Source organism: Adiantum capillus-veneris, chromosome 28, assembly GCF_014529385.1.
Source record: "Adiantum capillus-veneris isolate H3 chromosome 28, ASM1452938v2, whole genome shotgun sequence".
NCBI classification, from domain to species: Eukaryota; Viridiplantae; Streptophyta; class Polypodiopsida; order Polypodiales; family Pteridaceae; genus Adiantum; species Adiantum capillus-veneris.
The window spans coordinates 53,227,576-53,241,650 of NC_140958.1; the positions used below are offsets into that span (position 1 = coordinate 53,227,576).

Sequence of the window (14,075 nt, forward strand, 5' to 3'; positions counted from 1 at the left end):
TGCACACTAAGTAATACACCCCTCATCTTCTCCAAGCTGTGTGCATTTCTCTGCAACCCTAATTCCAACAAAAACAGCTCCTACCCTTAGGTCGACCATAAACCATAACTTCACACATATGCAAAAAACAACTTTTTGCCATTTTTTGGGAGCATGCATACATGCAAATGAAAGTGTTTGATCTCAAACCAATGCATCAAGCTCAGATTCATAATATAGATTAACACCCTATCACATTACTTTACCTATATAATACTCACACAACAAACGGTAACCCAAAAAGAAAGCCACCTTATTCATATCTGCCTATGCGGTTCGGGTTGACTAACCATATACCCTTACGTGAGTTTATGGACATCTAATAACTTAAAAGAACTAACCAAAACAAACCATAAATCGTACATAAGCGGCTCGATTAACTCACGACGTCATATGGTATTTCCCCCACGTAGCACCCCTACACATGTAGGTAAAACCGATTATGGAATGATTAATAACTTGCATACCCAAGGTGATAACGGAGACCTAAATACATTTATCATCAATTTTAGTCAAGATTTTTAATTGGCTAAGTGGGTTGCCCATCCGATGAATCTATATAGTGGTTCTCCAAAGGAGCCTGGGGTCCAAAATTTTGCTTTGTGGAGTGGACAGTAAGCTGTTTTTTGACCATATCTCTTAGCTCATGCATGATTTTCACATAACAGGGTTCGGACTGATTCATAACGGTTTGTGAGTTATGACCAAAACAGAGTTCCTACCACTTCTATGACGTGAAAGGAAAAGCAATTTTTATGCACGCACGTGATTGTAAACACATTGTGTGCATAATTCAGCGTGTTAAACCTGATGAAATAATCATGGGGCAACTTCATACTACTCGAAAAATCCATACACACACTCGTATATGAAAAACAATCACTGAGAGGGTGGCTACTCAAAAAAACGACATAGAGAGAGAGATGATGATGGCTATGGAGTTTAGAGCTTCTCACCGTGCTTTACAATTGATTAGGGACTGTCGAAAGGCTTCTTGCTTTTCCGCAAGATAGCGGTGATGAGAGTTATGTAGAGGTGTTCACCATGAGAGCTTTCGGAGAGTGTGTACATAGTGAAACGAGAGAGGAGATAGTAAGCAAGTAGAGAGATAATATCCTTCTTCTTCTTTTTCTTCCCGTAAATGAGAGAGAAGAGCTTATAGAGATGGTGATGAAGAGGTTGCACCACTCCGTATAGTAGGTAAGTATTGCCTTGTGATAGTAGACGCAACAGACAACATTGAAAATTGAGCACTACAGGTGAATTTATAGGCACTAGACAAAGTTGGAGTGAGCCCCAAGCAAAAATTTAGTGCTAGTTTTCAGCCAGGAATAGCTGCAAGCTTTGGGGCACTTTGCTAAAAACATGGCTTGGGGGACCCCACATAAAACATGCATAGGTCTATTATGCCTATTGCCATTCCGATGTGCCTTTCTGGTTACATACATACGCCTATTGCCATTTCAATGTGCCTTTCTGGCCACATACATACCTTCATTTTATTTTGTTAAAATCTACCAAGATTCCTCCAACCATTCTACATGCAACATTGCAAGCACATAAAAATTGCGGGATCAACAATAAGAATCGAGCCTGCACCAAGATTCCTCCAACCATTCTACATGCAACATCTCAAGCACATAAAAATTGTGGGATCAACAAGGAGAATTGAGCCTTCACATGTACTGATATGAGAGTATCTAAACGTTATGCCTTAAAGTTGACTCCCCTCCCTAACATTTGATCAAATATATGTGACTCCTAGTCTACGTTTATTGAGCTTCAAATGACTCTGAACATGTAAAAGTTGAGAGTCAATAGGTTCTTGCGTTGTGCAATTCAAATGAGGCTTAACATTGCAAAGCTAAGCTTCATTGTAAACACTATTAATGTACTCTATATGGTACTATGTTGCTACAATATATCAAGTGGCACCTCTACACATGCATGCAAACATAATTTACTAGTAAAAATTTGAAACATAATGAGCTCATATTAAAAATTGCACAATATTTTGAAGTATCAGACTTGGAGATAATCAAAATAGTCCTTAAATGAAACCTTTCCAGTGTTGCGGTCCCATCCATACCCAAGCTTTAGAGATTGTCATGAAATCATATAAAATTTGGATGTCAACAAGAATAAAACACAAAAACCACTTGCATGGATCACATATGGGATGAATACACATGAAAAAGATACACCAAGAGAATGTACCTTGCAAGAAAACCAAGGTAACTTGTAAGGCTTGGTAAGTTGTAGTTGCTCTAAATTACTCATGCATCTATGTTGTTTTAAGCCATCACTTGCTCTTCAAATGTTTCACCTTTGTAAAAAAAAAATCTCTGGTTACTCCAATGACATCTTAATCCACCTTTTTTTGCTTATCTATAACAAAAACAAAATCTTTCAGGTTTGGATTCCATTATATGAAAGCATATGGCAATCCCTTGCAATGAAGAAAAGTGTTCACATGCTACAAATATAAAAAGATTAGGAGTACATAAATTCATAAAAGCTACAAACACACATTGTTAAAATGTTATACCCACTTAGTTAACCAGCATATGATGATTCGTCCTCATGGTGACTTTAACCTGATTACAATGAGGGCAAGAAAACCACATCCTCATTAGCATATGTCGTGAGAACCTATGGCACTCAAGTAGCTGCTTCAATCATTTGATTCACCATTAATGAAGTGGCTGATATGAAGCAACTCTTGTGGGACAAACACAAGGCTGAACTAATTCTAAACTAACATGGCAACCACCTCAAATGGTGGAGATCTATATACGCTAAAAATACAACTCAAGAGGACTAATGTGTGTGGCTCACTTGTGGGCCAAGGTGCCACCAAAATGGACTTGAAATGGGTTGAGCATATTCCAACTTGCCCGAAAAAGTGGGGTGATAATATTTTGCGTGTAGGTTGAAAAATAGCTTAGGACTAAAATTTGATTGGACAATGAGTTGAACATAGGCTCTATTCTTTTTGCCAAAATGGGGCTGAAATTCTTGGAAATATCATTGGATTTACTTTTTAGCCCACAAAAGGGATGAGCTACATGCTGAGATATAGCAAGCTTGTCGATCAAATTGTGTGTCAAACCAGAAACCGAGTCATGACTACAAAAAGAAAAACAGAGCAGAGTACTCCTTGCAAATAAATTAATTTGTAAGATGAGCTACAAAATTGAAAGCTCATAAAACATGTAGCTTACAAAGGCGTATTCAGTGCCTTGCAATACACATTTTGACATTGCAAAAAGCTGGAAGATTGTACTAAAAAAGTATTTTCAAAAGTACATGGATTTCATGTAGGTAATGGAATCTATTGAGTATCAAATTCCATCACTTTTGACATTCCAAAAAGGCCTGCTTTGAAGTTCTAGAAAGCTAACCAATCATGTTAGCAAAGTACTTTCAAAAGTACATGGATTTCATGTAAGGAATCTCAAATCGATTTGAATACCTATTATCGAATTCCATCTGTTATAGAACCAGCTTTGAATTTCCAACAAACTGGTTTTCACATTCCAAGAAGCTAACTAGTTTTCACATTCCAACAAGCTAACATATTATGTTAGCAAAGTCCTGGCAAAAGTATATGGATTTCATCCCGAATCTACTTGAGTACCTACTATTGAATTTCATCAGTTATAAAACCAATAATGAGATTTCAAAAAACCAGTTTTTGCATTCCAAAAAACTAGTTTTTACATTCCAAAAAGCTAACTGATTATGTCAAAAAAGTCCTTTTGAAAGTACATGGATTTCATGTAAATAATAGTATCTATTCCAGTAGCAAAAGGACTAAAAGACGCACCACCTCAAATACTCGTGAGTCATAAGTCCGGTGGTGTCCTCCTTGGTTTTGCATGATTCCAAATATTATATAACTTTTGCCAAGTCTACATTCTCAATGCTAGGTCCAAGCAATGAAACACGCATTAATGCTTCAAGTGTTTCTACATTCAAACACTCCTGAGCATGAGTCTTGATGAGATTTTGTTTTGAGAAACCTCTTTTGCATGACACGGGAAGAACAAGCATAACCTATCACAACTTTATCAAATTCATATAGGTTCGCATCCAATTCATATCAAAACAAAAGACATGCCATGCATCTGACATATTCATCCCCTTGCACCCATAATACAAAGTATCCATGAATGATAGCAACTCTACCTTACAGTTTTCAATAACCAAATTTCCAAACTTCTCAATCAATTTTTCAAGCCATTCTAAGAAATTTTTCTCCTTGGATTTTATCTCCTCCATGATCTTTGTTCTGCAAGGATAGTGATGCGGGCTAAAAAATCTAGCTGCATTGAAGACATAAACATCTGAAAATCGAGCATTTACATATTCTATCACTTTCAAGAAAAAACATCTTTGCAAAATTTATGCAACTTTGAACGTCCCCCCTTGGAAACCTATTTGCATCATTGCCTGGAATTCTAGCATATAGGAGCCAATGGGAAATCTCCTTGCCAACATCACTAACATACATAAAAGCATAGTCCTTTGTGGAATCTATAAATTTCTTCAAGAAGTGAGTGCCTTTTCCAAACTCTTGCTCAAGAAATTTTCATTTCAAAAGAAGCAATAATTACCTCTATTTAGCACTTGCAGAAGGAATATCCCCATTCTTCTTTTGGAAATGAGTATTGAATGCATTAAGATCCCTCAACACATTTGCCAACATGTATATACAAAAGAGGACTTTATAGATGCGAAGTTTCTCACACAAACTCTCTACATTGTCTTTCCAAAAGCTGAGAATTGAAGGCATGGGTTGCATCAAACTCTCCATCACATTACCTTGTGCAAGCCATCAAACCTCATGAATACTTGGAATTTCTAAGACCTACAAGTGCATCTCTTTCAACAAACTTTAGAAATTTGTGAGCCTTACACTAGAACCAAAAATCCATGAATAGACTTTGTTATCAATTTTATCAATATAAGTAAACAAGGGAAGCATTTAACTCCATCAAGTACAGTAAGAGCCTCTCTGTGTGCAATACAATGAACACTCATGAGATGTGGCATCTCTCTTTTCATTTTTGCAACCAATCCATTGTGGAAACCAAGCATTGAGCTGTGTCCATCTGTTGCCATTCCAACCACTTGCTGCTTGTTAAGTCTAAATTCTTTAATCATTTTCATGATTGCATCAAACTTTGTCTGGGCAAACCCAACAAGTACTGTGAGAAGCTTTGCAAATGTAATTTTAGCTGAGAAGCAGCTTGTACCTTTAGGTGCCAAAAAAGAGAAACAAATGATTAGATGCTTCTCCAAAAACCTATTCGTAGCCTCATCTACCATCAATGCATCATAGAGACTTTGTAATAGCTTTTGCTTTTGCAAATCATCCAAATACTCTTATATGCAAAAGATGAACTCCTTCCTAGCCATCATATTAGTGTATGAGGAGTAATGCTGAATGGGCATCTCTTCTACATCCAAAGAATAGGCTAAACCTTTAATGAATTGGACTAATAACATTGAGATTAGTGGAATTAAGATGATTGTAGTGAGAATTTCTTTAAGATAATTCATCATGAGCATAAGAAAAGTACTTGATGGTAGCTAGCAAAATAACCATGATACCTAGTTAACTTGGCATGAACAGTACGTGTAAAGGAGAGAGAGAATTAGAGAATGTTGAGGACTGGATTTACTTGGATCCAGTCCCCCTCCAAAAGGATTTTGTATTACAGCTTCTCCCATGAAGAGAGACTTGGTATAATACATGCTTTGTGTTCCTTGAGACCTTGTTGGTGCAATGAAGATGGGAAGATTCATGCACCAAGATTGTGCCTGTAACTACCTTGTGCTTGTCCCCGGTCTCAATTCCAAGACCTCACGCACCTTCAAAGATGGAGAGAGCTAGCAGGGAGTGAGGAAAGGGAAGAGGAAGAAGAAGTGGCATACAAGAAAGAAGTAGTTTCCTCTCATATAATTTCTCATATAGAATAGCATAGCATAGTAATGAAGATGAAGAAGATGGAAAGCATTGCTTTAAAGCATGACTCTTGGTTGAATTTTCATTCCATAGCCAAGAGGTGTTGGTGTAAGCTCTCTACTTCTCAAGCTTGGAGAAGGAGATCAAGTTCTTGCTCATTACACAATGAGAGTGTGTGTGAGTGTGTGGGAGAGTCTATGCCACAAACAAGCCCCCTCCTAGCTTTGATCGACCCCTCTTCCTAGCTCATGCTTGAACTTTATTGGATCTTCCCAAGCCTAACCAATCACAAGCTTAGGTCTTAACTAGAAATAGAGGTAGCATTTGGACAAGTGTCCTCCTTTCCTCTTTGAGAGATGTTGAAATTAGGGTTGCATGAAAACACACACAGCTTGGAGAAGACGAAGGAAGCTCAAGGCACAGAACAGAGAGTGTATTACTTACTGTGCAATGGAATGATAAGGTAGCCCTAGAGTCATGGGCATATATACAATACACAGGGAAAAAAACTTCCTAGTGAGGGAAAAAATACCCCGACAGTCCTAAGTGTGTTCACACACATCACTATCACATGTATATGGTAAAAAATCCCCCCCGGAGTGATGCGGTGAACGAGAGCTGGCACACAGAGTAAAGGGAAGTTCCATGCCCTAAGGACATGATCAGTCCACAAAGTGGAATAAGCCCAAAGATTTGTGGAAAGCTTCGAACTTCTCATGCGATAATGCCTTTGTGAAAAGATCTGCAAGGTTGTCCTGTGTTGGCACATATGCTAAGCTAATCTCTCCTATTGCAAGCCTCTCCCTAACATAATGGTAATGCACCTCAATGTGCTTTGTGTGAGCATGAAAAACTGGGTTCCTCACAACTGCCAATTCGCTTTGACTGTCAGTGTAGATAGTGTTGGCAGCGTTCTGTCCAACACCCAAATCAGCCATAAGGCATCTGAGCCATACACACTCAACCATAGCTGTGAATATTTCCCTGTACTCAGCCTCACAACTAGAAGTGGCTACAATAGGTTGATTCTTGCTCAACCATGATATGCATGAGCTGCTAAGCATGAAACAGAAGCTACTTGTGGACACTCATGTGTCAAAACAACCAACCCAATCTGAGTCCAAAAAAGCATGTAAGTCTGGTGGCAATGATCCCCCCTTGAAATAAAACTAGCCAAGATGTAAAGTGCCACTCAAGTAGTGGAAAATCCTCTTGACATCCTGCAAATGCTTAGACCCTGGGCTATGTATAAATCTGCTGACATGTGAGACAACAAACTGAATATCCGACCTCATGTTGCATACGTAAATGAGGCATGCAACAACAGTTTGGTAAAGAGTGACATTTGTAGGATCAACAGCATCATGAAGACTCAATTTCAAACTTGTTTCCATGGGAGTGGCAATAGGTTTTCAATCCTCAAGTCTAAACTTATATACAAATGTCTCTATGTAACTTTTTTGACACAAGGCAATACGACCATCACACTACTTAAACTATATCCAAGTAATGATGCAACAACCCCAAAACTTTCATCTTGAAAGTAGCATTCATATCAGCCTTGAATTCAGTAGTATGTCTCTCATTTGGTTCAGAGACCAGCAAATCATCTACATAAAGAACCACAATGAGAAGTACTCTAGCCTAATTCTCATTGGTCCACCTCTATGGCCATCCAATAGGATTTGAATGCCCCTTGGGGGCAACTGGGCTAGGGAGCTGACATGTGTCCACTATGCCCTTTGTGTAAAGGGACCTTGCAAGAGTGTGTGTGTTTCTCTCTCATCCCATACTAAAAGGGCTCGCCCCCTCAACGATAGGGATGTGGGAAGACTTTTGAGAAGCATTCAATTTACCCTAAGGCTGGACCATTGGACCATTTGAATTTTAAAACCTTGGAATTTTGGAAGTCTTAATGGGCTGTACTTTAGGGTCTTTGAAGCCCATTGATGCACATTGATCTTTTGCAAATGCCCCCCCTTTGGATCCCTATTTTCCCTCCTTTGGATCCCTACTGTGATCGATCTAACCAATATTCTAGATTTTTCTCCCCTGGTACTTTCCCATATTAAATGATCAACTTAACATGAGAAAATCATTTAGGAGAATTAGATATTAGTTATTATGACATTACCTCTCTCTTGAAATCATAGTCGTCCTCGACTATGGGGTAGAGAAGATAAAGTCTATTTATTAGTCCTTTTTCTAGCGGGTAGAGGATCCCTATCTTACCCTACGACATCATTCCAAAATGGACGACTAATCCTCTCATAATAATCAATATCTAATTCTCCTAAATGATTTTCTCATGTTAAACTGATCATTTAATATGGGGAAGTGCCAGGGGAGAAAAAGCTAGAATATTGGTTAAGCTAGCAGACCGGCCACAATAGGGGTCCAAAGGAGGGAAAATAGGGATCCAAAGAGGGGGCCATCTGCAAAAGAGCCATGTGAAACAATGGGCTAAAAAGACCCTAAGGTTCAGCCCATTAAGACTTCCAAAATGCTAAGGTTCCAAAATTCAAAGGTTGTGTCCAAAGGTCAACCCTAGGGAAATTGGATGCTATGTGTGTGACTAAAAAGTCTTTACAAATCCCTACATAGGAGGGGGCGAGCCTTGGGAGTAGGGGATGAGAGAGAAAGTCACACACACACACACACACACACACACACACACACACACACACACACACACACACACACACAGAGGCTCCCTTTACACAAAGGGAATTAGGGACACATGTCAGCTCCCTAGCCCAGATGCCCACAAGGTGTGCCCAATTCCTATTGGATGGCCTTGGAGGTGGACCAATGAGATTTAGGCTAGAGTAAATCTAGTTTAATTAATTTAAAAACACTCAATAAAAGAACCAATGAGAATTAAGTCCTCTAGAAGACTATTGGACAGTCTCCCAAGGGGTCCAATGAGCATTCAGCAGCCTAATGGCTTGCCTAATTCCTATTGGTCAGGAGGCAAAGGGGTCCAATGAGAGTTTAGTTTAATTATTAAATTACCTAAAGCTCTCTCAAAAGGGGAAAGGGGGACACATGTCAATAGGCTATCACTTATGTTGCTTAATAATCATTGGCTTGACTGGGGGAGGGCCAATGGGGAGATAGCAAGAGAAAATAGCAAGAGGGCTCGCCCAAGAGAGGGAGAGGGGGCTGATTTTTGCAAGGCATTATCACACACACACTCACACAATCTCATGTGTGAAGAAAGAGAAGACTATCTCTTCCCAAGCTTTAATGGAGAGCTCATCACCTACTCCAAGCTTGTGAGATAGAAGCCTACATCGACACACTCTTGGCTTGTGGATGCAAATCCAACCAAGAGCCAAGCTTCAATGCATGCTCATCTCCTCTACCAAGCTAATTACTAAGCTAAAGCTATGCTGATATGAGTGATTATGTGAGGAGATGTACATCTTTCTCGTAAGATACTCCTTCTTCCTCTCAATCTACTCTCATACCCTGCTAGCTCTCACCATCTTCGAAGGTGTGTGAGGTATTGGGTCTGAGAACGCGGATAATTAAAGTTGTGTTTACTAAATGTTTTGCTTAGTGCATGAAGCTTTCATCTTCATTGCACTAGCTAGTCTTGAAGGAACACAAAGAATTGTATTGTACAATGTCTCTCTTGATGGGAGAAACCATGATACAAAGCCTTTTGGAGGGGGGACCGGCTCCATGCAAATCCGGTCTTCAACTGTTGTCAATAGCTTAATTTCTCTCTCTTTTGAAGGATTGTTGATGCTATCTAACTAGGTGTTATGCTTTTTGTTGCTCTCTCCACCCAAGCACTCTTGTAATTCTCATTAGGAATCTATTCTAATGAAATGCCCACTATGTTCATGCTAATTTCCGCTACACACAAGTTATTAGGCCATTAAATGTTACATTGGTATCAGAGCACAAGGTTTCTCTTTTCTTGCTCAAGAAGGGAGGTCCTCAAGCTAGCTATAAATGGTTGGTATTATTAATTGCTTGTGAGTAAATAGAATAGGGATTTTTCAGCCTTGCAGTGCGCCTGCCTTCGTGCAGTTAACGGGGCATCACCGTCGAGAGCTATGGTCTTAATAGTGGAGTCCTACGGGGCTTGCCTACGGCTTAACCACTATTGAGCTATTAGAAGCTTGACAGGAGCCGGTGCTATTTTGGTGTCGAAAGACCCTCTCTTCTATTCCTTGCAATTAATGGTATTCGAGCTGCGGGTACAGTAGCTTGAGTGCTTTTTCTAAAGGGGTAAAGAGGAGTAGCAACTAGGGCTTGAAGTGCCAAAGTACACCTAAAAAGTTTAAACCTAAAAGTTGTTACAATGGCTGACAATAGTAAAGAGAGTGAAATTAATGTTGATAACTTTGATTTTGCTCATGAGCAAGCTACTAATGATGCTTCAATGCTTGTTAACTATCTTGTTTCTAGGCTTCAACAAGCCATGGGCAATCCATCTCTCCAAAGCGAAGTGCAACGGCAGCTCCGTGCTCACGGGATTCTCCAAGCTCATCACCATGACGAGAGAACACCTAGGAAGCCTCCTTGTGAGACTCCCAAAAGAGGTCTCTCTCCGATTCGGGAAGAAGAAGAGAATCCATACGAAGGGCTCAAGAATTTACTTCTTGATGATGCATCTCCTTCCCAAAGGAGAACTCAAGAGCCTCCACCGAAGGAACGAGAAAGAAGTGAGTCTCCCGCCACCTCGGCGGAGATGGCTCCACGAAGACGGCGGGCTAAACGCTCTCCATCACTACCAAAGCGGAGAAGACCATCACACTCTTCTCCACGCCATAATTCAAAGAGGAATGACAAAAAGCAAGAGAAGAAAAAGGCGAGAAAGAGGACACCCTCTTGTCCATCTTCTTCATCCTCTTCCTCTTATGAAAGTGATGGTGAAGACAACGAAGATCAAGACAAGAAAAAGGCGAGAAAGAGGTCACCCTCTTCTCCACCTTCTTCAAATTCTTCACCTTCTGAAGAAAGTGATGGTGCAACTTTTGAACCATAAAAAAGAAGAGGCCATAAGTAATCCTATGCCGCATGGAAGAGGTCATCCAAGCTGAAGAAGTTCAAAGAGGGAGGGAAGAGCATCTCTTTCCTTACCTATGATGGCACCTTTGGTGCTACGGACAAAGTCTTGGCCTTTATCCAGCAATTTGATGCGGCGTTTGGAGATGAGGGCTTCACGGAGTCCTCTAAGCTATGCCATGTAGCTATGCACTTTCAAAAGTCCGCCAGGCAATGGTGGCCTAGCCTACAAGCCAATGGTGAAGCTGTACGAACATGGAAAGCTTTAAGAGCTTCCATTATGAAGCAGTTTTTGGCCACCGATGCCAAAGACAAAGTACTCACCGAATGGCGAAGCTTAAAGCTCTCTCCCAATGAATCCATCCACAAATATGTAGACAAGATTTGGGACCTACAACTCAAAGCCACTGTCTTCAAAAAGTTGGATTTTGGAGAGCAAAAGCAACAATTTTGTGCGGGCTTAACCGAAGAAATGGCAGAGTATGTCAACTCCCAAAGGCCACATACCATATCGACGGTAATACACCATACTATAGTGGCCTCTCAAATCAATTTCCAAACGGGGGCTAAAAGAAATAATAAGCCCCCGGAAAACAAGGGTTCCAACGAGCCTAAGGGGAAGGACAATGTCCAAAAGTCTCCTAAGGGCAACTCCAACAAAGCTAAAGAGAAGGGAGTTTACAAAGGTAAAAACAAACTCTCTCCTGAAGAGCTTGAGCATTATCGCAAGGATAACCGGTGTTTCAAGTGCGGCGAACAAGGGCATGCGTACCGCGCTTGTCCCCAAAAGAACAACCGCCAAGATCCTCCTAGAGCTTCCTTGGTTGAAATCCAAGAGGAGGAGACTCACCAAACTAATCACAAAGGATCTCCTCTATGCCATGCTTGGGGGAAGGTAAGAGAACATGATGCTTTTATTCTCTTTGACCCTGGTTCTACTCACAATTTTATATCTTCAGAGTTGGCCACCAAGCTAGGCATACAATCCTACGAGATGGGAGATGTCCTACCCGCAGACAGTGCCTTCAAGGGGCAAGAAGCTTCAGTCACTCCCTTAATCGAGAAATTGAGGCTTCATGTCCAAGGCTATGTGGACAAAGACGACTTTTTTATCTCTCCTCTCAAGCATGAGGATGTAATCCTAGGGGCACCATGGTTTGACCGCCTGGCTGCCGATGTTAAATTTCCTGAAAGGAGAATCTCCTTTAAGTTCAGGGAAAAAGACATGTATATAGATGCTAAGGAAATGGGTAACACTATCCCCATTGTACATACACCAGCTTTCAACAAGTCAATAAAGAGCTCTATTTCCGTGTACATGATTTTTGTTAAAGATTCTCAAAATGAACCTAATGCTTTAGCAAAAGAAAATAAAAGCAACCAAAAGGAATTAGAGTTATCCAATTTTCTCAAGGGGTTTCAAGATGTTTTTATTGACGACATCCCTTGTGAGCTACCTCCTAAACGAGGTAATGATGACCATGCAATTGAACTTCTTCCAGGAAGTTCAACGCCTAACAAACCTCCTTATAGAGTTTCTCAAGCTCAACAAGAGGAGATTATGCGGCAAGTGCATGAGTTAGTTGAGAAGGGCATGGTTAGGCCTAGCTCATCTCCATTTTGTTCACCTGTGCTATTAGTGCAAAAGAAAGACGGCACATATCGTATGTGTGTCGACTATAGAGCACTAAATAGGATCACTATCAAGAATAGGTTTCCCGTTCCACGGGTAGAAGACCTATTTGATAAGCTACAAGGATCGACCTACTTCAGTAGGATTGACCTAAAAAGTGGCTATCATCAAATAAGGATAGTTGATCAAGACATTGTAAAGACCGCATTTCGTACCACATTTGGTCTTTACGAATACATTGTCATGCCTTTTGGCTTGACCAATGCACCAGCCACATTCAGCCGCTTGATGGAGAAGCTGTTCAGGCCTCATCGAACCTTCACTGGAGTGTTCTTTGATGATATTATCATCTACTCTAATTCATTAGACGAACACAAGCAACATCTCCAGGTAATATTTCAAGTTTTAAGAGAGAATAAACTTTATGTTAATCGAAAGAAAAGTGAATTTTTCTTGCAAGAGATTCAGTATTTAGGTCACATTATCTCTCAAGATGGCATCCAAATGGATCCATCAAAGTTAGAGGTAATAAAAGGATGGCCTAAACCAAGGAATCTTCATAAACTAAAAAGCTTTATAGGTATGTGTGCATACTATAGACGCTTCATAAAAAAGTTCTCACAAATTGCGGGACCATTACATGACCTAACAAAGAAAAGCGTTAGGTATACATGGTCTGCTAAGGAGAACAATGCGTTCGAAAAGCTTATCTCTCAACCTGTGCTTACACTACCGGATCTCTCAAAACCATTTGAGGTCCAATGTGATGCTTGTGGTGATTGCCTTGGAGCTGTTTTGCTCCAAGAAGGGCACGCCATAGGCTATGAGAGTCGAAGGCTCGACCCTGTTGAGCAAGCTCTAGGCATATACGAAAAGGAACTCCTTGCAGTTCTACATGCCTTAGACTCATGGAAGCACTATTTATTGGGGACTTCTTTCATTCTGCGAACGGATCACCAAAGTCTTAAGTACTTCATGACGCAGACCAAGCTCTCCCCGACAAACAAATGAGGTGGGCAAATTTCCTTTCGCAATTTCATTTTCATATTGCTCACATTGCTGGCAAGCATAATCAAGTAGCTGATGCACTCTCAAGACGGCCGAGAGTGAACGCGGTTTCCATAGCAACTCCCGACAAACAAATGAGGTGGGCAAATTTCCTTTCGCAATTTCATTTTCATATTGCTCACATTGTTGGCAAGCATAATCAAGTAGCTGACGCACTCTCAAGACGGCCGAGAGTGAATGCGGTTTCCATAGCAACTCACAATGATCTATCTTCAATGATAGATGAGTATGCTATTGATCCCGATTTTAGAGATGTGATTTCAGCCCTTGCATTAGGGAAGAAAGAAGAACCATTTACTTTACAAGATGGTTATCTTCTCTATGGCAATAGACTAT

The 14,075-nt window shown here is 40.4% G+C and overlaps 2 pseudogenes; both read right to left on the minus strand.

Annotated features, from left to right (window-relative positions):
• Positions 1-3,887: 3,887 nt before the first annotated feature.
• On the minus strand, positions 3,888-4,555 carry LOC147420462 (uncharacterized; annotated as a pseudogene).
• A 105-nt stretch (positions 4,556-4,660) lies between these two features.
• The window catches only part of LOC147420463 (uncharacterized), a 74,522-nt pseudogene continuing 65,107 nt past the window's right edge, over positions 4,661-14,075 (minus strand).